At 37.9% G+C, this 27,438-nt stretch overlaps 1 protein-coding gene across 3 annotated transcripts in view; it reads right to left on the bottom strand.

The window, feature by feature from the left end:
* Positions 1-24,429, bottom strand: part of LOC122439884 (palladin-like) — a 41,399-nt gene extending 16,970 nt beyond the window's left edge. For 2 of the 3 annotated variants that reach the window (XM_043465428.1, XM_043465427.1), the window contains exon 1: positions 24,210-24,429. The gene's annotated coding sequence lies outside the window, so the exon portion shown is untranslated. Of the gene's footprint in view, positions 1-21,318; positions 21,377-24,209 lie in introns of all 3 variants that reach the window. The other variant, XM_043465426.1, reaches the window with a different exon arrangement.
* Positions 24,430-27,438: the final 3,009 nt, after the last annotated feature.

Raw genomic sequence — 27,438 nt, forward strand, 5'->3', positions numbered from 1 at the left:
ATAGCAAATGAACTCTCTATTACTGGATAAATGTAAAACTGCGGTTATTAGTCTGAGTAGTTGAGATGGTAGTAATTTTTTTTTTTTTATCAGAATAGAGCATTTTTGTGGTTTGGAATTCACTGGGTAATGGAAACCATCTTTTTAATTTGTGTGTCAGCTTCTTGAGGGTCTGTTTTGTTTACTCTTGTATCCCTAGTGCCTACAATAGTGCTGGGCACATAGGAGATACTCGATAAATATTTGTTGAATGAATACATTTGTTAGCAATCTTGGCTGAGATGTCAGTTGAGAATGTTTGTGACTTCTGGAGATTCTAACCTTGAAGTATCAGACCCTGGAAAGAAACCCTAGAAATAGTAGAGAAACTCTGGCTGTGGCAGGAAGATAAAAATGAAATGCTTCCCCTCATGGGAAGAGAAGAATTAAGAGAAAGTGTAAGAAACATTTGGAACTTCTTGGAAGAAACGTACCTTATAAATAAAAGGTCATTTGGTTCAAGAGGCTAGAATTTCATTTAAGCCTCTTGGTATATTTTGAAGGAGAAGCTAGAAAACATCAGCAAAATAGTTTTGGTGGTGAATGAAATTCAAGTTTTTGCCCACCTTCAAATTGTCCTATGCTCCCTGGCTAATGAGGAAAAAAGAGGAAATCCAATTCTTATAAAGGGAAGGCCTCCTCAACATCTCAGATGCTTCTTGTTCTAAGCATGAACAATGAAACTTGATGCACAAGGCACTAGACAGCCTGTGCTGTCATTTCATCAGTGGCATGAAGAGGCCAGGTAGGATTTCCCATCTTCTGTCCGTGATCTTCCAGCTAATAAAAGGAGACAGTGATAACTAATAGAGCCATGAGATGTCCTGAATCTTACATTGGGATATGCTACCGGTTAGTGTGAATTAAACCATCTTTGTCTGAAGACGATACTGAAATGGATAAAGTTATAGAGACACCAGATAGTGTGGGAAAGAGAGCACTAATTCAGGATTGAGGAAATCTGGATTGTGGTTCTAGATCTGTCATTAACTAGTTATGTGCCTTGGACAAGACTCTCGTGTACGCATGTGCACGTGCACTCAGTTGTGTCCACCTCTTTGTGATCCCATGGATTGTAGCCCACCAGGCTCCTCTATCCATGAAGTTTTCCAGGCAAGGATACTGGAGTGGGTTGCCATTTCCTAAGCCAAGACCCTTTGGAGTCTTGGTTATTGCATATCTAATAAGAAGTGAGAAGGTTTCTTCTAGGTCTGTTTGCATTTTAAAAATATTTTAGAAATTAGATCACAGCAGGATCCTCTATGACCCACCTCCCAGGGTAATGGAAAAAAAGCAAAAATAAATAAATGGGACCTAATTAAACTTAAAAGCTGTTTCACAACAAAGGAAACTATAAGCAAGGTGAAACAAGGCAGCCTTCAGAATGGGAGAAAATAATAGCAAACAAAGCAACTGACAAAGAATTAATCTCCAGTATATATAAGCAGGTCATGCAGCTCAATTCCAGAAAAACAAATGACCCAATCAAAAAATGGGCCAAAGAACAGACATTTCTCCAAAGAAGACATACAGATGGCTAACAAACACATGAAAAGATGCTCAACGTCACTCATTATCAGAGAAATGCAAATTAAAACCACAATGAGGTACCATCTCATGCCAGTCAGAATGGCTGCTGTCAAAAAGTCTACAAACAATAAATGCTGGAGAGGGTGTGGAGAAAAGGGAACCCTCTTATACTGTTGGGGGGAATGCAAACTAGTATAGCCATTATGGAGAACACTGTGAAGATTGCTTAAAAAACTGGAAATAGAACTGTCATACGACCCAGCAATCCCACTGCTGGGCATACACACCAAGGAAGCCAGAACTGGAAGAGACACATGTACCCCAATGTTTATAGGAGCATTGTTTACAATAGCTAGGACATGGAAGCAACCTAGATGCCCATCAGCAGATGAATAGATAAAGAAGTTGTGGTACATATACACAATGGAATATTACTCAGCCGTTAAAAAGAATGCATTTGAATCAGTTCTAAAGAGGTGGATGAAACTGGAGCCTATTATACAGAGTGAAGTAAGTCAGAAAGAAAAACACCAATACAGTATATTAACGCATATATATGGAATTTAGATGATAACAATGAGAGACACAGAGGTAAAGAACAGACTTTTGGACTGTGTGGGAGAAGGCGAGGGTGGGATGATTTGAGAGAATAGCATTGAAACATGTATATTACCATGTGCGAAATAGATCGCCAGTCCAGGTTCGATGCATGAGACAGGGTGCTCAGGGCTGGTGCACTGGGACGATCCTGAGGGATGGGATGGGGAGGGAGGTGGGAGGGAGGTTCAGGATGAGGAACACATGTACACCCAGGGCTGATTCATGTCAATGTATGGCAAAACCCACTACAATATTGTAAAGTAATTAGCCACCAATTAAAATCATTTATTAAAAAATTTTTATCTTTTAAAATCTCTGATTTTCATATTTATTGGAATAGACGAAATTCCATCAGAGGATGAGGGAAAGAAAAATGAATATTGGCACTAAAGGCAAAAGCAGTTAGCACTTAGGACTGGGGCTTACACTGCCATTCCAGAATGCAGAAGTTTGAAAGATGAGCTGTGCTTTAGGTAACAGCTTAAAATGTGATTTATTTATGCAAATAAACCTTTCAGAACTCATTTGGGTAAGTTATAAAACCAAACCAAGCATGAGAACCACCCCTCTTCCTTCCAGAAAAGGAATATTTCTAAAAGAAAACTCACTCTTCTCTTGCTAAAGCCACTGTAGTCATTACATTTGATACTCATATATTTTCCTCTAGGAGATAGAAAAGGAGGTTTTCAGGAAGAGAAACCCTTTTGCTCAATTGCTGTGAAATAATACCATACGCTAGAGTTTGCTCAATTGCTGTGAAATAATACCATACGCTAGAGTTATCAAAATGATATGGTAGATTCAGAATATGTGTGGGCCCTATGTGTGACCTGTCCTGAAGTGTTCCTTCTTGATTTTAGGTAGCACTGAGGATGTCCTTGAGAGAAAAAATAGCCAGGGATTTCACTTTGGTGATGAGTTATTCTAGCAGGCTTCACGTCTCACGTAAATGGTAACCTTTGCTGAGTGTAACCCTAGCTCTTTGTAAAGAGAACAGAATTAGACTCCACCAAATGAAGAGTCCAAGACCTTGGCAGTCACCCTGGAAAGATGACAAGATACACAGAGATCAGGAACAATGATGAGGCTCTCATAACACTGCCTGAATAGGATGTCTGCAGAGTTAGACTAGCTTCATGGATGTAATGTAAGTTCAGTGGTCTGAGGAGTAGAACATCAGGTTTGTTTAAAAGTACACAGTGAAAGAATCTGATAGTAGCTACAATTAGGCAAAAATTGGGGAAAGAGAAGGGAGGTCAGGCAGGTTAGCAACATAAAATGTTTCAAATATTTCAAAGTGTCACCTTAGTGGGAATACTTAGTGAAAATTCACACAATAAGCTAAATTTGGTACATTCTTTTTAAGTGTTATTTAAGTTATTTGATGGATGAGTTTGAATTTCCAGTTTTTTTTGTTTGACTATTTTATGATTTAGTATGTATTTTAAATAATAAGTTACCTTTATTTACAGAATGATAATTAATATGAATTGTCCACAAAGGAACAGCTATTGTGGAAGACATGTATTTTTCATTCATGATGAGGGAGGCAAAATAGTTGAGGAAGGAGATACATGAGTTAAGGTGTTGTGAATTGTGTGTGTTTAATGATTTCTGTCATTTCTGAACAAGTCTAGAGCATCTTATACTCTGTGGCCCACTGTAAAAATGAATTTGACATATGAACATATTTAAGCTGTTTGAAGAGAGGATAGTATTTGACATAAACTGAATATTTTGGTGATGGTTTTGAAAAGTTCCTGAGGATATTTTGGTACACAGGAAATTCTTTTTTAAAAACTTTTTATTTTATATGGGTGTATAGATGATTAACAAACAATGCTATGAGAGTTTCAGGTGAACAGTGAAGAGACTCAGCCATATAAATACATGTATCCAATCTCCCCTAAATCCTGCTCCCATCCAGGCTCCCACATAACATTGAGCAGAGTTCTTTGTGCTATACAGTAGGTACTTGTTAGTTATCCATTAGTACACACATTAGTGTGTACATGACTATCCCAAACTCCCTGACTATCAGTTCTCCCCACCCTTCCCCTGGCAACCATAAGCTTGTTCTTGAGGTTTGTGAGTCTGTTTATCTTTTATAAGCAAGTTCATTTGTATTTTTTCTTTTTAGATTCCACATATAAGGGATGTCATATTAGTAATGATATTTCTCCTTCTCTGTCTGACTCACTTCACTCAATGTGACACTGTCTTGGTCCATCCATGTTGCTGCAAATGACATTATTTCATTCTTTTTTATGGCTGAGTAATATTCCATTGTATATATGTACCACATCTTTTTTATTCCTCTGTTGATGGACATTTAGGTTGCTTCCATGTCTTAGCTATTGTAAACAGTGCTACAATGAACACTGGGTTGCATATTTCTTTTTGGATCATGTTTTCCTCTGGATATATACCCAGGATTGGGATTGCAGGGTCATATGGTAGCTCTATTTTTAGTTTTTTAAGGAGCCTCCATACTGTTCTCCATAGTGGCTGTACCAATTTACATTCTCATCAACAGTGTAGGGCCATTCTCTTTTCTCCACATCCTCTCCAGCGTTTATTGTTTGTGGATTTTTTGATGATGGCTATTCTGGCTGCTCTGAGGAGGTACATAGGAAATTCTAAAAATGCACCTTATCATTTCTTCCCCAGTTGATCTAGACCATTCCTCAGTAACAGTGGGTTTTTATTTTTCCAGATCTCTTGATCATTTATCATACTGTCTTTGCGTTTGGCTTTTTCTTTGTCTTTTGTTCTCTCTTTCTTGCTTTGTTTGTATGTATGTATGTATGTATTTTTAAATTGTATTTATTAATTTTGGCTGTGCTGGGTCTTCATTGCTGAGTGTGGGCTTTCTCTAGTTGCAGGTGGGCGCTGCTCTTGGTTGTGGTGAGCAGGCTTCTCATTGCGGTGGCTTCTCTTGTTGCAGAGCGGTCTCTAGGTGCTTGGGCTTCAGTGGTTGCAGCTCGCGGGCTCTACAGCACTGGTTCAGTAGTTGTGGTACACAGGTTTAGTTGCTCCTCAGCATGTGGGATCTTCCCAGACTAGGGATCAAATCCATGTCCCTTGCACTGGAGGGCGGATTCTTTTCCACTCTGCCACCGGGGAAGAGTCCTTTGTATTTATTTTTATGTATTTGTTTACTTGTTTATTTTGGCTGCACCACATGGTTTGCAGGAGCTTAGTTCCCCAACCAGGGCAACAGCGTCATGGCAGTGACAGTATTGAGTCCTAACCACTAGATCACTAGGAAATTATCCCTTTCTTGCTTTGCAGAAAAGTAAATCTCTTCTTTTTATTTTCAACACACTAATGTTAAGGGTGGGTTGTTATTTTCTAGATGACTGGAAATTTTACTTAATCACATTCAGTGTTTTACCTCTTCCTAATGTTTTGTCAAATTTCTCTATTTTATGCAGTGCCAAAGAGATGACCAATTACGTTTTTTTCATGTTAAAGTAAAATACTCACTGTCCTGGTTCTTATGGTTTCTCCAGTAGCTAAATGGTATTTGGTATAAAGCTGTTTTAAAGGACAACTGTTACACGCTAGCTATACTTACCAGGTGGCACAGTGGTAAAGAGTCTACTTTCCAGTGCAGGAGATGTAAGAGACGTGGATTTGATTTCTAGGTTGGGAAGATCCCAACTAGCATACATAACTAGCATACAGATTTCTATTTGAATATCTGCACCATATTTGTTTTCCTATTGCCAAGGTCCACGTTGTTCATGACCTTTCTCAGACTGCTTCTCCATCAAAGAATAGGATGCCTGATCATGTGTTAGGAATGCTACTACTTCCTCCCCTTGATGCTGAGAACCTAAATGGGCTTGGAAACAACTGTGACTTATCTTGAAACTCTTGCTCACTGAGATGCTCTTTTAGGGCATATGATCTCTCTACTGTGACTTGATGTTTTAGTTCAGGAATTTAAGAAGCATCAACTGGGCAGTTCATCTCTGATCCATGTGTTTTCAACTCGGGCAGTTGGGCCTTGAGAGTACATTTATCCAAGATGGTTCCTTCACTCACAAGTCTGGCATCTTGGTGATAGTTGTCCTCTCTCTCTCTTTCAAGTGATGTCTTTTCCTGTTGGGCTGGGCCTTTCTGTACGACTTGGGCTTTTCATAGCATAGTGACCTCAGGGTAGTTGGATTTCTCACATGGAGGCTTAGGGCTCTAAGGGCAAGTATTCCAAGAATATCTCTCTTTTAAAGAAAAAATTGGTTTTGTTTTTATTTCTTGGACCCTTATTTATGGTGGTATAGGAACCAGTTTTAAAAGACCCAGTTTATAGAGCTCTTCTATACAAAAAATTCAGACCTTAGGGCTCAAATACTAAGATAAACAGATATTTGGTTTGAATTATATGGCAAACCACTTTTTACTTTGTTGGATAATTTTCAAATTTAGCTAAAGATTGGACTTGACATTTTTTTCTCTTATTTGAGGATAAAATACTGAAACTGAAGTTTTCAGTGGTGACAGAAACCTAGACTCCAGGAGAATAATTTGCAACACTTCTTGTCTCATTCTCCAGCACCTGCAGTGACGGCTGGTCAGAGATTGTTGCTGAGAGTTAAGAGTCTTACTGTGTTGTAAACAGCAACTTTCAATCCAGCTTTGGCAAATTGACAAAATTGGTATTTTGCAAACTCTCCTCACCCCCAGAACCCTTTCTTTTTTTTTAAAAAATTATTTATTTTAATTGGAGGCTAATTGCTTTACAATATTGTGGTGGTTTTTGCCATACATCAACATGAATCAGCCACAGGTGTACATGTGTCTTCCCATCTTGAACCCTGCTCCCACCTCCCTCCCCACTCCATACCTCTGGTTGGAGTGGTCCCAGAGCACTGGCTTTGAGTGCCCTGCCTCATGCATCGAATTTGCACTGGTCATCTATTTTACATATGGTAATATACTTGTTTCAATGCTATTCTCTCAAATCATCCCACCCTTAACCTTCTCCCACATAGTCCAAAAGTCTATTCTTTACATCCGTGTCTCTTTAAATCTAATGTTCTTTACATCTGTGTCTTGAATATAGGGTTGTCGTTACTGTCTTTCTAAATACCATATATTTGCGTTAATATACTGTATTGGTGTATCTCTTTCTGACTTCACTCTGAATAACAGGGTCCACTTCCATCCACTTCATTAAAACTGACTCAAATGCGTTATTTTTTTTTTATAGCTGAGTAATATTCCATTGTGTATATGTGCCACAACTTCCTTATCCATTCATCTGCTGATGGATATCTAGGTTGCTTCCATGTCCTAGCTATTGTAAACAGGGCTGTGATGAACATTGGGGTACATGTGTCTCTTTCAATTCTGGTTTCCTCGGTGTGTATGCCCATCAGTGGGATTGCTGGGTCGTATGACAGTTCTATTTCCAGTTTTTTAAGCAATCTCCACACTGTTCTCCATAGTGGCTGTACTAGTTTGCATTCCCACCAACAGTATAAGGGGGTTCCCTTTTCTCCACACCCTATCCAACATTTATTGTTTGTAGACTTTTTGATGGCAGTCATTCTGACCGGCGTGAGATGGTACCTCATTGTGGTTTTGATTTGCATTTCTCTGATAATGTATGATGTTGAGCATCTTTTCATGTGTTTTTTAGCCATCTGTATGTCTTCTTTGGAGACCTGTCTGTTTAGTTCTTTGGCCCACTTTTTGATTGGCTCGTTTATTTTTATGGAATTGAGCTATATGAGCTGCTTGTATATATTGTAGATTAATTCTTTGTCAGTTGCTGTGTTTGCTATTATTTTCTCCCATTCTGAAGGCTGCCTTGTTCCACCTTGCTTGTAGTTTCCTTCATTGTGCAACAGCTTTTAAGTTTAATTGGGTCCCATTTGTTTATTTTTGCTTTTATTTCCATTACTCTGGGAGGTGGGTCATAGAGTATCTTGCTGTGATTTATGTCAGAGAGTAGAACCCTTTCTTGTACACACTTTGTAATGTTTTCTTCCTTTAGACTTCCAAAGTTATCACACCATCAGGGCACATCAACACTGACTTGTTTTATACCAATCCTTTGATAGACTGGTTCAGACAAAGACACAAATTTCTCTGTGAAGACATTCCAGTCCTCCATTTGTCTTTAAACAGGAAGAGTCATTACTTTAACACAAATGACACCCTCTCCAGTGGTGACACTCTGAGGCAGACAGGCCAGTTGTCGAGTCATCTTAGAGGTGGGGGAGATTAGATTCCTTCTAATGTCTTTCACATCCTGCTAAATTCATAAGAGACTGATATTTAATCCTAAAATTTTTATTTCCTTTGATATTTAGCCTAAAATAGAAAGAGGATGTTTGTCCTTTTTGATACCACTGGCTTAAGTACATAAGTTTTTATGTTATAAGATCATGCTCAGTTTTTAAAAAAGGCTCTTCCATTTCTGTTTGCCCTCATCACACACATGCAGAGTTATTGCCAAAAGGAATGTTGTGTGCACAAGGACAGTTAAGACCACATACTGTCCTCAGCTGGGAGTCAGGTTACCCACCACATGGACAGCGGCATGTGCTAGAACTATGTGTAACTAAAACTAAAAGAGTCCTAGAGAGGAGAATCTGTAGCATTAAGCAGGCTTTGCAAATTAGAGAGGGGAAAAAAAAAAAACAACAAAAACGACCAAACCAGATCATGTACAGTAGTCCTCTCTGAGCTTGATTTTAACAACTTAAAATGAGATTGGTCACTAGCACTGTACTAATCACATTATATACATTATTTCATTCACTCCTACAAAAATCCCAAGATGTAGACATATTATTCCATTTTATATATTAGGAAAAAGCTTAAAGAGGTTATACACATTGCCCAAACCCACATAGCTGATAAACAGTAAAGTCAGGAATAAAATCAACACGGTCCTTTTCTAGAGCAGTGAGCTTTTAACCTCTACTGTATGAAATATACTTTCTTGACCTGTGTACTTCTTGAGCAATAGGAGGAAAGGGGACCTAGGTTCCAATGAAAAGCCTAGCCTTTGTCAAAATTCAGGTTTGTTTTACTTCTTTGAATCTATTTCATGATTTTCTCTTTTGTGTTTCTGTCTCTCTCCTAATACCCCCACTGTCTTGCTTACTGTATCTATATAGCTTTGGGTTTAGGAGGGACCTAATAAGCATATGAACAGAGATGTCCATTTAATAATCTTCTCATATACAGGACACTGGGTCAGAAACTTAACTGACAGTGCTCTTGTTTATTAGAATAAACAAGATATATAAGAAATCTTAGATATATAAGATATATATATATGTATGCTTAGATATATAAGAAATTAGATGTGGTATTGAGATTAATCAAACTGGGTGGTGTATAAAAAGCTGATTCCAAAGTGTGAGAGAGTTGTGTGGTAACTGTACTGATTTCTTTTGGGAGATATGAAATAGCTTTGGGTCAAAACTCCAAAGACCCATATCAGAGAGCTTGGGAGAGGCAGAGCTGAAAGTGTGTTCAATGAATAAAAATATTGAGACCCAAAGGACAAATTCTCACTAGGTCCAGCCCCTGCCCCAGAATATGGTATAATGATACCCCAGGTCAGTTCTCTCAAGAAAGTTATCAAAAATGTTTGCAAACAGTGCAACCGAAAAGGCTTAATTTCCAAAATATACAAACAGATACAACTCAGCAACAAAAAAACAACCCAATCAAAAATTGGGCGGAAGCACTAAAGAGACATTTCTCCAAAGAAGAAATGTAGGTGGCCAATAGGAACATGAAAAGATGCTGAACATTGCTAATTATTAGAGAAATGCAAATTAAAACTACACTGAGGTCCCACCTCATGCTGATGAGAATGGCCATCATTAAATGTGGGTGTGGACAAAAGGGAATCCTCCTACACCGTTGATGGGAATGTAAGTTGATGCAGCCACTGTGGAAAACAGTATGGAGGCTCCTCAGAAAACTAAAAATAGAATTACCATATGAGTCTCACTCCTGTGCATATATCTAGACAAAACTCTAATCTAAAAAGACAGTTTGCATCCCATGTTCATAGCAGGATTTTTCACAATAGCCAAGACATGAAAACAACCTATTATAAATTTTCATTGACAGATGCATGGATAAAGAAGATGTTGTGCAATTAATATGAAATCTTTTGAAGTAAAAAAAGATGTTGTACATATATACAGTGATATACTACTGAGCCATTAAAAGAACAAGATAGTGCCATTTGCAGCAACATCAATGCAACTAGAGATTATTATTCTTAGTGAAGTAAGAAAGAGAAATACCATATGATATCACTTATGTGTGGAATTTAAAATATGACACAAATGAAACTATCTACGAAACAGAAACAGAATCAGGGACATAGAGAATAGACTGGTGGTTGCCGAAGGGGAGAGGAGTGAGAGAAGGTTGGGCTTGGAGTTTGGGATTCGCTGATGCAAACTGGTATATACAGAATGGATTAACAACAAGATCCTATTGTATAGCACGGAAAACTATATTCAGTGTCTGGTAATCAACCATAATGGAAAGAATATGAAAAAGAATGTGTGTGTGTGTGTATATATATATGTGTATATTTGAGTCACTTTGCTGTACAACAGTAATTAACACAATATTGTGATTCAATTATGCTTCAGTAAAAAATAAAAACAAAGTTACCAAAGAATGCACAAGGGGAAGGGGCAAAGGTGATTAGCATAGGTTAATCAAGACATACTTCTTCCCTAACTTTCTTATTGTAGCACAGTTTAATTAGCTTGTTGTCACCTTGGCAATGTTGAACCCTGTGAGAGACCAAGAAGCTGAGTAGAGAGTAGGAGAAAGAAGTGTTGACAGTGACAGGCTTATGGAGGCAAGGGCAGTTAGAAATGTCAGAGATGAAAGTGTCAAGATAGTAGACACACGTGTAGAGCAGAAGCTTTTCGAGGAGGTTATAAAGAAGCTGGGGTTTAGAGAGGACCAAGAGAGGAAGTCAGGCTTTGCAGCTTCAGACTTAATCTCAGGGCTGTCCTTGGTCCCTGCAGTGACCTCGGGGACTGCAGAAGTGTTGTCCCCTGGAATCATAGACTATTGACCATGACCTGGGAGTACATCAAGTAAATCTAGCCTCTCAGTTTTACTTTAAAGGGGACTTACAGTGACTATCTAATTGATCTCAAAACAATTTTGATATTTATGTCAGGCTTTAACATACCTTTCTTTCTTTTTTTAAAAAAATTTTATTTATTTGGCTGCTCCAGTATAGTTGTGGAATGTGGGATCTAGTTCCCTGACCAGGGAACAAACCCAGGCCCCCCACACTGGGAGCCACTGAACCACCAGGGAAGTCCCTAACATCCCTTTGTTTTGCAGTTTCCTCTCCTGCTAAAAATCCTATTGACAGAAGACCCTATGTGTGTATGTTCTTGTGTGTTTGTGTGGGTGTGTTGTTTATGTTGGGTCTGGTTTGTCAGACAATAGAGTAAGGAAGATGATTCTAGTTACCTTTTTAGCTGCAGAACTGAGACCAAAATAGTCAATCCTGTGTAGTCCTTTGTTTCTGAGGGCTGAACAGCATAATTGGATAACATAATTTGGATAACCCTTTGCTTTCTAGGTGCATACATGTTCTGTAGGGAAATAATTGATGATAACAGTTCCTTAAGCACCAGAGAAAAGCACTTTATAATTTCACAGTGGTTCTCAAAGTTTAATGTGTATATGTATCACTTGAAAATCTTGCTAAAATGCAGATTCAAATTGAGTAGGTTTGGGTGGGGACCTGAAATGGTGCTTTTCTCACAAGCTTCCAGATAAAACTGATTCTGTTGATCCATAGACCACATTTCGACAAATAGCACGGCAAAGCGTCTTAACATTGGTTAAATTGTGAGGCATTCATAAGAAATATAAGTAAGTCATTTTGACAGGAGACAGAAAGTTGGAAGGATTGGTTAGTATCAAATCCCTCAGAGCCTTGAATGTCAGGGTAAGGTTTTAGATCATATAATGAGCTAAGGAATCACTGTAGGTCTGTACTGGGTATAGAGTGACCTGATAGGACTTAAGGGAGATTTATCTGTCATCATGTATAGAACAGATGGGGTAAAAGTTTCTGATTGGGTATCAAGTAGCAGAGACTCAACTCCTGGCTCTTTAATGCTAGATGAAGAAGATTGCACGAAGGAAAATGGAGGAGATTGGCAAAAAGGAAGCTACTTGCTTAAAACTGGCCCTGGGAAGTTGTTTGGATCATAGATCTCTTTGTCCAAATTCCAATAGATCCCTGCCAATCCCTTCTTTATTTAAGAATGCAGCCATATTATATGTACTTGGTAAATTTTTTGCTTGATCCAATTCAGTGAAAAATATATTGAGTGCCAGGTACAGTGCTTTGCTGTCTCAGGTGTTTGTATATCTCTCATAATGTCTAATGCAGAGTCCTGCCCTTCATCAAATTCATTGTACTATTAGTGGATGAATGAATTTATTCTGCTTAATTTTCCTATTTTAATTTAAGGTACAGTAATATACCTTGATAAGACTGTTTTAAAAGTAAAGATGTAATACACACAAAAATATGATAGTGGTAACAATTGAGGAACAGTGAGGGGAAGAGAAAGGGGAGGAGCACATAGATATTGTAAGTTATTGGTTTTGTTCCAGTTCTTGGGTTGAGTAAAGGGTTTATAACATTAAGCACATGAACCAATAAATAAGATAAAGTAGAAGAGTACCATGTATGTTAATTCATAGTTTCAAAATATGAGTTATTATGTGTTATGCACCTGATGTCTGTTGAAAAACCACACACACACACACACACACACACACATACTGAAAAGAAATATTATGGAGAATCCGTCCTATAGGGTCTTCCAAAAGGAAATTAAAATCACTACATCAGCCTACATCTGTGGTAGGATTTTCTCTGCAGTAAACTTTGAGTAATTATCCTATGTCCAGCCTAAGGCTTGGTGAAATCAGGTTAGACAGCAGACCCAACAAAATAGACATTCTACTGTCTAAATTTCTATTACATTTTATAATCTACAGAGTGCTCTCCCCCATCAGAACATGATTTCCTGCCATTTACTCAGTGTTACCTCATTGGATTCTTGAACCTGAGATCATAGGTCCCTTTATGAATGCCTTTGGTGATTTAATGTGCTCAAAGTATTGTTATACTTAATATTCTCCTGAAATTAGATTGTATGATACTAAATCTTTCCTAATCATTGAAATGACAACAAGGCATAAATATAATCTGGAGGGTCAAATCCATTTTCAAAATATGAGGGCTATATGAACACAATTCCCTCCTTGTTATCTGTTCTAGAAAAATGAATGAAATTCTGGACAATTCTACCAAGCTATAGGAATAACCAATTTTCAGAGAAGTAGGATACACTAAAATGTGTTGTTGTTTTAGTCTCTAAGTCATGTCCAACTCTTTGTGACTCATGGACTGTATCCACCAGGCTCCTCTGTCTATGGGATTTCTCAGGCAAGAATCCTGGAGTGGATTGCCATTTCCTTCTCCAGGGGATCTTCCTGACCCAGGGATACAACATGCATCTGCATTGGCAGGGGGATTCTTTACCACTGAGCTACCTGGGAGCCCAGGTGCTAAAACTACCCTGTTCAGTTCAGTTCAGTTCAGTCGCTCAGTCATGTCCGACTCTTTGTGACCCCATGAACTGCACACCAGGCCTCCCTATCCATCACCAACTGCTGGAGTCTACCCAAACCCATGTCCATTGAGTCGGTGATGCCATCCAACCATCTCATCCTCTGTCGCCCCCTTTTCCTCCTGCCCTCAATCTTTCCCAGCATCAGGGTCTTTTCAATGAGTCAGCTCTTTGTATCAGGTGGCCAAAGTATTGGAGTTTCAGCTTCAACATCAGTCCTTCCAATGAATACCCAGGACTGATCTCCTTTAGGATGGACTGGTTGGATCTCCTTGCAGTCCAAGGGAATCTCAAGAGTCTTCTCCAACACCACAGTTCAAAGGCATCAATTCTTTGGCACTCAGCTTTCTTTATAGTCCAACTCTCACATCCATACATGACTACTGGAAAACCATAGCCTTGACTAGATGGACCTTTGTTGACAAAGTAATGTCTCTGCTTTTTAATATGCTGTCTAAGTTGGTTATAACTTTCCTTCCAAGGAGTAAGCGTCTTTTACTTTGATGGCTGCAATCACCATCTGCAGTGATTTTGGAGCCCCCCAAAATAAAGTCAGCCACTGTTTCCCCATCTATTTGCCATGAAGTGATAGGATCAGATGCCATGATCTTAGTTTTCTGAATGTTGAGCTTTAAGCCAACTTTTTCACTCTCCTCTTTCACTTTCATCAAGAGGCTCTTTAGTTCTTTTTCACTTTCTGCCCTAAGAGTGGTGTCATCTGCATATCTGAGGTTATTGATATTTCTTCCAGCAATCTTGATTCCAGCTTGTGCTTCTTCCAGCCCAGCGTTTCTCATGATGTACTCTGCATATAGTTAAATAAGCAGGGTGACAATATACAGCCTTGACGTACTCCTTTTCCTATTTGGAACCAGTCTGTTGGTCCATGTCCAGTTCTAACTGTTGCTTCCTGACCTGCATACAGATTTCTCAAGAGGCAGGTCAGGTTGTCTGGTATTCCCATCTCCTTCAGAATTTTCCACAATTTATTGTGATCCACACAGTCAAAGGCTTTGGTGTAGTCAATAAAGCAGAAATAGACGTTTTTCTGAAACTCTCTTGCTGTTTCGATGATCCAGCGGATGTTGGCAATTTGATCTCTGGCTCGTCTGCCTTTTCTAAAACCAGCTTGAACATCTGGAAGTTCATGGTTTCACGTATTGCTGAAGCCTGGCTTGGAGAATTTTGAGCATTACTTTACTAGCGTGTGAGATGAGTGCAATTATGCGGTAGTTTGAGCAGTCTTTGGCATTGCCTTTCTTTGGGATTGGAATGAAAACTGACCTTTTCCAGTCCTGTGGCCACTGCTGAGTTTTCCAAAACTACCCTGAGTATAACTTAATTCTTTTGATTCATAAAGTATTTTTAGGAACTTGTGATGTTCTATGCAACTGAATCTTTCAGAGAATTGAAACAAACCTGTGAGTGCCAAAAATTTTAACATGATAAAAGTAGTAGATGCTTAGGGCAAAAACTCTAAAAATTCAGAGTACAGAAGGTATAAAATGAAAAATAAAAGTTGATCCTTCCCTTCTTAAACCTACTAGAGGAAGAAGAACAAACAAAACCCAAAGTTATTAGAAGGAAAGAACTCAAAAAGATAAGAGCAGAAATAAATGAAATAGAGATTGAAAAAACAATATAAAAGATCAATGAAACTGAAAGCTGATTCTTTGAAAAAATAAACAAAATTGATAAACCTTAATGAGACTTCTTATGAAATAAAAGGAGAGAAGCCAAATCAATAAAAGCAGAAATGAAAAAGGAAAAGTTATAACTGTCACCACAGAAATATAAAGAATCATAAATGACTTCTGTGATCAACTGTATCCCAATAAAATGGACATCCTAGAAGAAATGGACAAATTCTTAGAAAGTTTTAGGCTCCCAAGATTGAATCAGAAAGAAATAGAAAATATGAACAGACCAATCACCAGTACTGAAGTTGAACCAGTAACTTAAAACCTCACAGCAAATAGAAGTCCAGGCCAGATGGTCTCACAGGTGAATTCTAACAAACATTTAGACAAGAGTTAATACCTATCCTTCTGAAAATATTCCAAAAAGTTTCAGAGGAAGGAACACTTTCAAACTCATTCTATGAGGCCACTGTCACTCTGATACCAAAACCAGACAAAGCTGTCACGAAAAAGAAAATTATAGACCAGTATCACTGATGAACATAGATGCCAAAAATCCTCAACAAAATACTGGCAAACCAATTCCAACAATACAGTAAAAGGATTATATACTATGATCAAGTGGGATTTATCCCAGGGATGTGAGGGATTTTCAGTATACAGAAATTAATCAATGTGATATACCACATTAACAAACTGAAGAATAAAGACCATGTGATCATCTCAGTAGATTAAGAAAAAGCTTTGGATAAAATTCAGTATTCATTTATGATTAAAAAAAAAAACTCCAGATAGTGGGCATAGAAGATACCTGACTCAACATAATAAAACCCATCTATGATAATCTCACAGCTAACATCATACTCAGTGATGAAAAGCTGAAAGGATTCCCTCTAAGATCAGGAACAAGAGAAGAATGCCCACTCTTGACACTTCTATTCAACATAGTTTTGGAAGTCTTAGCCACAGCAATCAGGGAAGAAAAGGAAATAAAAGGAATCCAGATTGGAAAGGAAGAAGTAAAACTGTCACTCTTCGCAGATGACATGAGACTATACATAGAAAATCCTAAAGCACCACCAGAAAACAAACTATCATCAATTAATTTGGTAAAGTTGCTGAATACAGAATTAATATACAGAAATCTGTTGCATCTCTGTACTCTAACAACAAAATAGCAGAAAGATAAATTAAGGAAACAATCCCATTTACCATTGAATCAAAAAGGATAAAATATCTAGGACTAAACCTACCTAAGGAGGCAAAAGACCTGTACTCTGAAAACTATAAGATGCTGATGAAAGAAAGTGAAGACCACACAAACAGATGGAAAGATATACTGTGTTCTTCGATTGGAAGAATCAGTACTGTTAAAATGACCATTCTACCCATGGCAGTCCACAGATTCAGCACAATCCCTATCAAATTACCAATGGTGTTTTTCACAGAACTGGAACAAAAATTTTTTAAATTTGTATGAAAACACAAAAGACCCTTGATAGCTGAAACAATCTTGAGAAAGAATGGAGCTGGAGGAATCAGGTACCCTATGGTTTTTCCAGTAGTCATGTACAGGATATAAGAGTTAGACCATAAAGAAGGCTGAGCACCAAAGAACTGGTGCTTGAAACTACAATAATTAAAACAGTATGGTACTGGCACAAAAGCAGACATACAGATCAATGGAGCAGGATGGAAAAAGACCCATGCACTTTTGGTCAATAAATCTGTGGCAAAGGAGGCAAGAATATATAGTGAAGAAAAGGTGGTTTCATCACCCTGATACCAAAACCAGACAAAGACAACACACACACACGAAAACTACAGGCCAATATCACTGATGAACATAGATGCAAAAATCCTCAACAAAATTTTAGCAAACAGAATTCAGCAACACATCAAAAAGCTCATACACCATGATCAAGTTGGGTTTATTCCGGGGATGAAAGGTTTCTTCAATATATGCAAATCAATCAATGTGATACACTATATTAACAAATTGAAAGATAAAAACCATTTGATAATCTCAATAGATGCAGAAAAAGCCTTTGACAAAATTCAGCACCCATTTATGATTAAAACTCTTAAAAAAATGGTCATAGAAGGAACCTACCTCAACATAGTAAAGGCCATATGTGATAAGCCTACAGCAAACATTATTCTCAATGGTGAAAAACTGAAACCATTCCCCCTAAGATCAGGAACAACACAAGGGTGTCCACTTTCACCACTGTTATTCAACATAGTTCTGGAAGTCCTAGCTACAGCAAATTAGAGAAGAAAAAGAAAGAAAAGGAATCCAAATTGGAAAAGAAGAAGTAAAGCTCTCTGTTTGCAGATGACATACTGTACACAGAAAATCCTAAAGATAGTATCAGAAAATTACTAGAGCTAATCAGTGAATTTAGCAAAGTTGCAGGATACAAAATCAATACACAGAAATCACTTGCATTTCTATATACCAACAATGAAAAATCAGAAAGAGAAATTAAGGAATCAATCCCTTTCACCATTGCAACAAAAAGAATTAAATATCTAGGAATAAACTTAACTAAGGAGACAAAAGAACTGTACACAGAAAATTATAAGACACTAATGAAAGAAATCAAAGGTGACATAAAGAGATGGAGAGAGATTCCATGTTCCTGGGTAAGAAGAATCAATATTGTGAAAATTACATCCAGTCCTATCATTTCATGGCAGAGGAGATGGGGAAACAGTGGAAACAGTGACAGACTATATTTTTGGGCTCCAAAATCACTGCAGGTGGTGACTGCAGCCATGACGTTAAAAGATGCTTACTCCTTGGAAGAAAAGTTATGACCAACCTAGACAGTATATTAAAAAGCAAAGACATTACTTTATCAACAAAGGTCCATCTAGTCAAAGCTATGGTTTTTCCAGTAGTCATGTATGGATGTGAGAGTTGGACCATTAAGAAAGCTGAGCGCTGAAGAATTGATGCTTTTGAACTGTGGTGTTTGAGAAGACTCTTGAGACTCCCATAGACTGCAAGGAGATCAAGCCAGCCAGTCCTTAAGGAAATCAGTTCTGAATATTCATTGGAAGGACTAATGCTGAAGCTTTGGCCACCTGATGAAAAGTGTTGATTCAGTGAAAAAAAACCTGATGCTGGGAAAGATTGAAGGTAGGAAGAGAAGGGGACTACAGAGGATGAGATGGTTGGACGGCATCACTGACTCAGTGGACATGAGTTTGAGCAAACTCCTGGAGATGGAGAAGAACAGGGAAGCCTGTTGTGCTGTAGTCCATGGAGTTGCAAAGAGTTGGATATGACAGAATAGCAACAACAACTAACACCATATACAAAAATAAACTCAAAATGGGTAAAAGACCTAAATGTAAGACTGGATACTGTAAAACTTCTAGAGAAAAACTCGGACAGGACATTCTTTGACATAAATCACAGCGATATATTTTTTTTGGATACATCTCCTAGAGTAATGGAAACAAAACCAAAAATAACCAAATGGGACTTAATTGAACTTACAAGCTTCAGCACAGCAAAGGAAACCATAACAGTATAAAAAGACAACCTAGAGAATGAGACAGCATATTTGCAAATAATGCAACTAACAACGGATTAATTTCCAAAATATACAAACAGCTCGTGCAACTCAATATAAAAAACCAAACAGCTCAATTAAAAAATGAGCAGAAGATCCAGATAGACATTTCTCCAAAGAAGATATACAGACGGCCAAAAGGCACATGAAAAGATGTTCAACATTGCTAATTATTAGAGAACTGCAAATCAAAACCACGATGAGGTATCATCTCACTCCAATCAGAAAGGCCATCATCAAAAAGTCTACAAATCAATGTTGGAAAGGGTGTGGAGAAGAGCGAATGCTCCTGCACTCCTGGTGGGAATGTTGGTTGGTGCATCCACTGTAGAAAACAGTATGGAGGTTCCTCAGAAAATACAGAAGTAGAACTGCCATGTGATCCAGTAATCCCACGCTTGGGCATATATCCAGAAAAGATGGAAACTCTAATTAGGAAGGTATATACACTCCAATGTTCATTGCATCTCTGCTTGCAACAGCCAAGACATGGAAGCAACCAAAGTGTCAACAGAGGAATGGAAAAAGATGTGGTGTGTATAAATATAACTGACTATTACTCAGTCATTAAAGATCAAGATAATGCCATGTGCAGCAACATGAATAGATCTACAGATTATCATACTAAGTGAAGTAAGCCCACTAAGTGAAGTAAGACAGAAGGACAAATATCATGTGATATCATTTATATGTGAAATCTAAAATAGTAATCCAAATGAACTTGTTTATAAAAGAGAAATAGACTCACAGACATGGAAAACAAACTTATGGTTGCCAAAGGGGAAAGTGGGGGGAGGGATAAATTTGGAATTTGTGATTAATAGATATATACTATTATACATAAAATAAATAAACAACAAGGACCTATGTATAGCATAGGGAACTATATTCAATATCTTATACTGACCTACAGTGGAAAAGAATCTGAAAAAAAAGCTGAATCATTTTTCTGTACACCTGAAATATTGTAAATCACATATATTTCAATAAAAAATAAAAATTAAAAAAAGCTGACCCCTTCTAGTCTCTAACTTCTATTTTAACAGTTTTTAATATCCTTTATGTGCTGTGCTGTGCTTAATCATGTCTGACTCTTTGCAACCCCATGGACTGTAGCCTGATAGACTCCTCTGTCCTTGGGGATTCTCCAGGCAAGAACACTGGAGTGGGTTGTCATGCCCTCCTCCAGGGGATCTTCCCAGTCCAGGGATCAAACCCAGGTCTCCTGCATTGCAGGTGGATTCTTTACCGTCTGAGCCACCGGGGAGCCCTTATATATGTAATTATACATTCATACAGTTCATTTTATTTTTTCATAAATGCAATCATACTATTTATAGTATTCTACACTTTGCCTTTCCATTTAATATATCTGGGTCATCATTTGATAATAGCACACAAAAGTCTAATTCATTCTTCTGAATTCCTACATAGAATTTTCATATGGTTTATAATAGTTAATATAATCATTTCCCTGTTGAAGAATATTTGTATTGTTAAAAACAACAGTTAGGTGAGCATCTTTATAAATACACCTTTGAATGCTTTTGTAAGTTTATCTATAGCAGTGGAATTACAGGGGGAAAATATGCATTTTGAAGTTTAATAGTTAAGGCCAAATTCCCCTTTTCTAAAATGATACATTCTCAGTAGTTATTTGAGAATCATTCCTTACAATCCTTAGAATTTGACATCTTATCGTTTTGTAAACCTGCATTTCTTTAATCTGGAATGAGGTTGTGTATATTTTGTGTGTCTATTAGTCACTTTTGCTTTCTACTCTTGTAAAATGCCTGTTGAGAAATACGATCTTCCAAATTGCACATGGACTTCCCTGGTGGCTCAATCAGTAAAGAATCCGCCTTCAGTGTGGGAGACCTGGGTTCGATCCCTGGGTTGGGAAGATTCCCTGGAGGAGGGCATGGCAACCTACTCCAGTATTCTTGCCTGGAGAATCCCCATGGACAGAGAAGCCTGGTGGGCTACAGCCCATGGGGTAGCAAAGAGTCGGGCACAACTGAGTGACCTAAGACATACAAATTGCACATGAACATTAATGATGTATTTTTACAACTATACTTTTACAGTTAGACTTCATTCAAAGAGAATATTAAATAATCTTTTAGAATCTTGAGATTATTCTTCATTATTTTGTTAATGCAATATGTTGTCATACTAAATATCTAATGTCAAGATGATGGCATTTGGTCTTTCTGTTTGATTTAATGAACAGTTGTATCTTACCCAGACTTCAATCTAATTTGAGCCTTGTGCAAGTTTGGAAAATTCCTGGAGTGGAAAGCTAAAAAAAAAGAAAAGAAAAGAAAAAGCAAGGGGGTGGGTATGTGTGATAGGTGACTTCATTCCCTGCTCTGTCAAAACAATACATACCTTCCTCCCACTTTGGTGAGAAATAACCTTGGGAATAAATTTATACCCGTGGGTACAATTCTGAGTTTAGGGCTCATGCCTTGTGTGGTGTATGCTGTTTCTGCCACACTGTGGCTTCTAAAGAAATGTCCAAGAAAAACAACAATAATGCTGGTATTTGGTTTGTCATTTGTGGCTCAGGGCATCAGTAGGGCATAGAGCAGAATTCTTGCTGAGGAATATGATCCTTCCTTGATTCTAAATTTATCTTTGTGGAGCAGCTTTTAAATATGAGGACAGCTGGTGTTGGATAAATCTGTCCTCACAAGCTGTATGAGATTGAAATAAAGTTAAATATTTGGGGTTAAATCCAAATGCAAAAATGTAGGAAGTACTGATTAATCTTTGATGCTTCACTTTCTGCATCTTGGTAAACAGGCACTAACTATTCATTGTAAACTCCTAGTAACAGTCCAATTTGAAATTTAAGATAGGGAGAATGTGTGCCCTAGTTTAAGTTCTAACATTTCATAAAAGGTAAAACACAATTCTTTCTTTTCACGCCATCCTCCACCCTGTTGATAAAAATGATAGGCTATCCATATCTGTTTTTGTTAGCTACCTTTCTTTCGTGTCTTTCTCCTTTGAGTAAAAGATTGCTACCAGTGAGATAGTGAGGCCCACATTTCCACTTGGGTTAGGATAATAATCCTCTGTGGCCTCTAAAAATCTGTGAGTGATGGGACCCCAAACTCCTAATAGATTCTCCCCAGGTGATTAAATGTCTTGCTAATTGCTAAAGGATAAATAAGGGTGGTGAGCTCAGAGAACAGTCCCGTTGCTAGCTTTTCTTTAGCTGACTGGATTACTAAGGTAGAAAAGCACTAAAAATAAGTCAGGGCACAGATTCTCCTGCCAGGGTTTGAGTATTGAGATAACTTGTCTTCTCGGCTGGTGTTGACATCATCTATTCTAATGTGCACTGGAAATAGGAGCCAGAATGAGAAACATATTTGGCCATGGACTAGTGTCAGTAAAAGTCTGTAGCCCTGTACTCATTGCTGCTTCTTGTCAGACTTAATTAATTAGTTTCTCTAACTCCTGTGGGAGAGAGCTAAATACCTCAGGGTGAGAACTCAAAACAAACTCAGGGCCAGTCTCGGGGGAAATCAGTCAATCTCTTGCAGTTTCAAATATAACTTTGCTAGGTCTCTTCCATGTCAGTTGAGTTTCAGTGTTTCCCCTTAGGGGTCAGAGTCCACCAGGGTTGAAAAGTGGGAAGACCTCTCAGATGTTCAGTCCTAGGACTTGAAGGTTTCACAATCACCAAGTTACCTGACATGGAATAGATTCTTGATGCTGAATTTCTCTTTCTGTTGTTGCTTCAGATGTCTTGAGGAGAGAGCTTTTGCTGGTCAGAATTACTCTGTGGATTTGTTTGAACTCAAATGGAGGGGAAGTTCATGTAAATCACTACCTTCTTTATATTTATCCCTATTCTCTCTTCATTTTATAGAAAGTTGTCTTTTTGGAGTAATGCTGGAATAATACTGTCTCACACTCATTAAGTACTTGATACTCAAGAAACACTTTCACACATTCGTCTTGTGATCTTCAGGACAAGTCTCTAAGGAAGGCAGATGTTATTATCCCCTTATTAACTGCTAGACTTAGAAAAGCCAACAGATTGGGAAATTGGCAGTGATTGGTATTAAGATTCCTGGGAGTTCTGGAATTCTTGGTCTACTCAGCAATGTGCAGTCTGACCCAGGTCCCTTTCTCCAAGCCCGCAGATTTGTTCTGTTTTTATAAAATAATATATTTAAATGTTTCTATAAAAAAAAAACTTGAAAAATATGGCAGAAAAGTGAGAGAAAAAAATCAGCCACACACCCAAGTACACAAAAAATTCCTTAGGTTTTTGACTAAATCTGTGGGCTGGAAGGAGAGATGAAATAGATATTCAGTAATGCTGATGTCTATCTACCCATTTCCCTGCATTTAGCATAATATATATTATAGACATTTTAGTTAAGCTGCCTCCAAGGATCCTTTGCAGGCAGGTGTTTATGCTAGACATTTTGAACTGAGCTTTAAAAAGTGCCATCCCAGGTAGAGACCAGCTATTCACTGTTGTCCTTTCATTACTTTTTTTTCTTTCCTCCACAAAACTTTCTTCCTTTCCTCTGGCTATGTCAGTACAACCTCTCTTCATCTTTCCCCCTGCTAGTTGTCATTTCCAGTCTTAGAGTCACCAGCAGCATTTTTGCAGACCTTTCTTGAAATTCTGCCTGGCTTCTTCAGAGTAGAGTGAAGGGCCAGGTAACACTGATGCAATAAAAGGGCTGTTCTTTCTCTGGTATGCCATGCTCTTGACCTGGCACTGAAAAGGTACGTCTGACCAAGAGGACTGCTGGAAAGTGCAGGGACTTTAGCAGCTCCAGATGTTTGGAGCCAGGAAATGTTGAGTTCCAGTATATCTTTGAACCCTCTATAGTGTTTTTCTTAGTGCTTTAATAATAGATTTTAGGCAAGTGTTCTTTGACAAGTGTATGAGTGAGTGAGTGAGTGAGTGAATGTATTTGGTCCTGTGAGTTGAGGTGGGAAGTCACTGTACTGACTTCCTATAAATTAAAAGCATGGGGATTATATTCCCCATGTCCTGAGCCCAAGGAATTAGAAATATTTGATTTTCCTCATCTGTAGGATCACTATGATATGAGAAAACCCAGCCAACCAGCAGCCTTGGTTTCAAAGGTACTCACAGCCTCCACGTTGTCTGTCTGCTTTTCTTCTCCTGTTGTCCTCACAGGAAGAGCCCCTCGCGGCTGGGTTTGTTTGAGGTAGATCCCTGCTCTCTGGCAAGGAGGGGCATAAACTGGAATGACAGCTGTCAGAAGAGAGGCTAGGGTATCAGCTGGAAGGACTATGGAAGGGTCTCCCTATTCCACTGTATTTGGTGCAGCCCCAGCTTTCTATTAATCACACTTGGGGAGTACCCCCCTTGCGACAAAGACTGAAGAATATGTGACCCTGAGTTAACCACTGATAGTTATACATCAAATCTAAATGGAAACCAGGGTATAAAAGACAGGGCAGAAGCCAAAGTCTAATGGTGAGCGAAGCATTTTTAGCTGGAATGTAAAGAATTTTGGTATTGGCATTTCAAGGAAATACAAGCTGCCTTTCCTTTCAACCCAGAAGATAGGAGATAGCTCACAGTTGCTTGGGTCAGGATTACAATTTTACTGATTTCAGGAATGTAATATTAATCTCAGTATTGACTTTGGTGGAGGATCTATGCAGGGGTTGTAGATCTTTTTGAGGTGGTATGTGGAACAGCACATTTTTTCTTTGAAGCTTAAGATTTCTGTTTTACATGACATTTGTAGATACACTTTTGATTGTGCTAGATTGATCAATACATCTAAAATACAATATGAAGAGTTTAGATCCAATATATGGAGAAACTTCTTGTTATCATGAATAAGCTGAAGATCTCTGTGATAAGTATAGACTTTCACTCTGTCATCAATTATGATTAAACAGCAAGCTTTCTTGAGGAGCTGCTGTGTGCCCAGTACTGAGCAGCTAAAGAATGCTATGGAAAGGAGCTAACAAAAGGAAGAAACATAGATGTCATGCTACATTTACAGTAAACTAAGTGAATCCCAAGTTCAGTCCTTAATGTCCCTAGTAAATAATCCAAAAGTAAATAATGCAACAGTACTATAGTACAGTACAGTAGACTAGTAAGTGCAGTTGATCACAACTCCACATGCAGGGTGTAAAATTTCCAAAGCCATTCAATTCAGCCAGTATTTTTTGAGCATCTCATGTAGGTCAACTATTTTCTTTTTTTTTCATAGCTCTAGACTACTTTTCTGTCTAGTTTTATTAAGTTGTTTAAAAATTAAATGATGCTTTTGGTTGACAGAAGCTGGAGGAATTCAGTATAATCTTATTTCCAGTAGTAGTGCAAAAAGGCAAATTGTTTTGGAATGATTCATTAGAAATATGGTCTCCCTCATCAAGGGATGGCATGTCCCATCAGAAGGGAAGTAATTTATGTGATGTAATCACGAGTGCTGATGGCTTAAAGGGCTCTGTTAGCTGTAGGAATATGTGACTCAGCATCTGGCTCCTGGAGACTGGTTCTTACCAGGCTGTCAAAGATCAAGGCAAGCTTCAGGTCATCCAAGCCAACTCCTCTTTAAAAAACTTTTAAAAAACAGACATGGCTGATTCATATCAATGTATGACAAAACCCACTGGAAAAAAAAATAATAATAAAAAAAAAATTAAAAAAATTAAAAGCAGAGACATTACTTTGCCAACAAAGGTAAAAAAAAAAAAAAAAAACAGACAGGACCTCAAGTCCAAAGAAGAGAAGCCATTTGCCAAAATAGTGAATTACCTTGAATGCCAGAAGAATGTCAGGAAAAACTGTGAAATTTGTAAAAAAAAATTACTGAGAATCCTTTAGAAAGCTTTGTATTGACTGTACCTTCTTCCAGATTATTTGATCCTGTAGTGATTGGTACTTTTCAATGTCATTGAACTGTTTTAAACTCTATGAAGTTGTAGAAAACTGAGGGTAATGCAAATTATTCTTGTTTATAAAAAAGTAAACCAGTTTTGCTTTGTGGAGGTGCAGTTGACCTCTCCCTCCAAGAGGCTAGTTTTGCTAATTAACAAATTAATTTCAGCATTTCTGGCTATCTCTAGAACCAGTTTTTTTACATTTTCTGACTCTTTAATTAATTAGTTAAATAAAATCTGTGACATATATTAATTTAATATTTATCTGAAAGTCATAATTTTACCTTAAATAATTATCCTTTAATAGGAAGGAACTAAGATTTTAGTAAGGACTCTCTGTTCCTTCCTTTCCTGTGAATAGATGTAGGCCCTGTTTACATGGATTTCTGAGATGGCCAAGCTATCACCTATAAACTTTTTTGGGTCACATTTTTATGTTTAAAGGCCACTTGGATAACATCTTTAAAAAACCTTACTGAAATGAATTTCATGTAACATAAAATAACTTTATTTTCTTTTTTAGAATGTTTGTTGTAACACTAACCATTTAAAAATGAACAATTCAGTGACATTTAGTGCATTCACAGTGTTGTACAACCACACCTCTATCTAGTTTCACAACATTTCCATCACTCCAAGTATTGATAGAACACCTTATCTGTTAAACTGTTTCCTCCCAGTTTTCCCTCCCCTTTACCCCTGGAAACTACATATCTGCATTCTGTGTCTATGGATTTATCCATTGTGTATATTTAATATGAGCATAATCATACATTATGTGACCTTTTGTATCTGACTTCTTTCACTTAGCATAATATTCTACACTGTCCGTATAATAAAAGTTATGGTTTTTCCAATAGTCAAGTATGGATGTGAGAGTTGGCTGAGTGCTGAAGAATTGATGATTTCAAATTGTAGTGCTGGAGAAGATTCTTAAGAGTCTGTTGAATAGCAAGGAGATCAAACCAGTTGATTCTAAAGAAAATCAATCCTGAATATTCATTGGAGGGACTGATGCTGAAGCTCCAGTACTTTGGCCACCTGATGTCAACAGCCAGCTCATTGGAAAAGACCCTATGCTGGGAAAGATAGAGGGCAGGAGGAGAAGGGGGCGACAGAGGATGAGATGGTTGGATAGCATCACTGACTCAGTAGACCTGAGTTAGAGCAAATTCTAGGAGATAGTAAAGAAGGTGTAAAAAAAAAAAAAAAAAAGAAGGTGTGCTGCAGGCCATGGGGTCGCAGAATCAGACGTGACTTAGCGACTGAGCACCCGCAACAATCCATGTTGTGGCGTATATCTATAATCCATTCCTTTTTATGACTGAATAATATTCTGTTGTATGAATATACCACAATTTGTTTGTCCATATGTTTATTGATAAACATCTAGGCTATTTCTGTGCTTTTGTCTGTTGTGAATAGAGGTACTGTGAACATGCATGACCATCT

This window comes from Cervus canadensis, chromosome 4 (genome assembly GCF_019320065.1).
Source record: "Cervus canadensis isolate Bull #8, Minnesota chromosome 4, ASM1932006v1, whole genome shotgun sequence".
Lineage (NCBI taxonomy): Eukaryota > Metazoa > Chordata > Mammalia > Artiodactyla > Cervidae > Cervus > Cervus canadensis.